The sequence below is a fragment of the Oreochromis aureus genome, linkage group 16, assembly GCF_013358895.1.
Source record: "Oreochromis aureus strain Israel breed Guangdong linkage group 16, ZZ_aureus, whole genome shotgun sequence".
Classification (NCBI taxonomy): Eukaryota; Metazoa; Chordata; class Actinopteri; order Cichliformes; family Cichlidae; genus Oreochromis; species Oreochromis aureus.
In genome coordinates, this window is record NC_052957.1 from 4,544,367 (window position 1) to 4,545,924 (window position 1,558).

The window sequence follows — 1,558 nt, forward strand, 5'->3', positions numbered from 1 at the left end:
CACTAATGAGAAATTACACCCTTTAATCACTGTAAATGTTGATACTAACGGTGAGCTACCTGCCAACCTCCACAGCATTCAGTGAATACAAATTGGCCAAAGCAGAGCTGACTGGAGCCTCTGTATATGTTTTACTCTCTATCTGAGGACCAACTCTTGAACTTTTAGAGCCTGAACCATGCAATAATAGCCAGAAAATTCAATTTTATTGAAAAATAACAACAACAATAATATTGATTATAATTAATTCTCATAAACGTTTCATACTGCTTTTGTTTAAAAAGCTGACGATTAGCAAATAAGGATAACATTTTTTTATTTGAGTGATGGAAACTAGATTTTTGTACATTCAGATAGGCTTAAATCACATGTTTGTTCCTCAGGAATAAACTGTACTGCATGAGTTGCATATTTGCTCCTAGTTTGAGATTAAAATGACAACAAGAAAAAAAGAACACCTCAGCAGATAATTGGGTATTAACAGTTTTACTGTTAAATTTGATAGGAAAGCCTCAGGTATTTGAGGAAGCTGTCAAAAAAATGTGAGCAGCTGGAAGGATTATACTGGGAGAACTAATCCTAGACATAAACCAAAAAATGATTTTATTAAAGTCAGCCATACTGAAACACAGGTCTTGGTGAAAGTGGTGACAACCAGTGGTGACACAGTTGTGACAGCAGTGTAGAAGTAAGACCGATGAGCATTTTAACACAGTGTACACAGGTGTAATTACTGATGTTAGCAGCCACCTGGTAGCCAGTCAGTGCTCGTGGATTATAAGTGAAGCAGCTGATATGGAGTTATGTCCTTGTGCCAGTCAGCTTGGAGGATGTCCAACCTGTGCTTACTAAAAAGTAAGAATCAAAAAGCTATCTGGGTATTTAATGTGTTTCCTCTCGAGTTTTAAAGACCGCTGTGCAGTGAAAAACACAATCTCCATTTTCAATGGCTCTAATCCTGTTTAAATGCAGATTAGAGAAACTCTGTAATGTAATTAAATGCAGGTATGAGGTAAACAGCTCTTTCTCCCTCTGACTCGAGCATTGTATGGAAGTGTGCCCAGTGTCTACATTAACTTCTTTGCTACTAGAAAAGTGGCAAGTTTTGTTTTTATGGCTTTTGAATCTTGCATCTTAGGTGAGGACAGGATAACAGGGCAGAATTTCTATTCATTGTGAAAAGTTTTAAGCTCCAAGATATGGAGATTTTGTTCTTGGATGGCTTTTGTAAAGAACTGCAACATTTTCTCACCATATTCACATGTACAGAGCTTCTGTCAGGGGCGGGTGGTGTGGTGGAAAATCCAAACACAGGTTACATAGGCAGGTTTAAAGAACAATAAGCAAGCTGCTAAAAAATTCTCAAGAGAGAACGCAGGAAACTATAAACACAAAAACAGATAAATCAGTTTAATCAAAATAAGAAACAATTTTAAAATAGAGACCAAAGTTAAAAAAGCAACAAAAAAAGCCAGGTCACAACAGCTTCAGTAATAACGATCTTTGTTATTAGAGTAACTACCTTGCAGGCCCTAAAAGGCAAAAGACTTACCAGTCT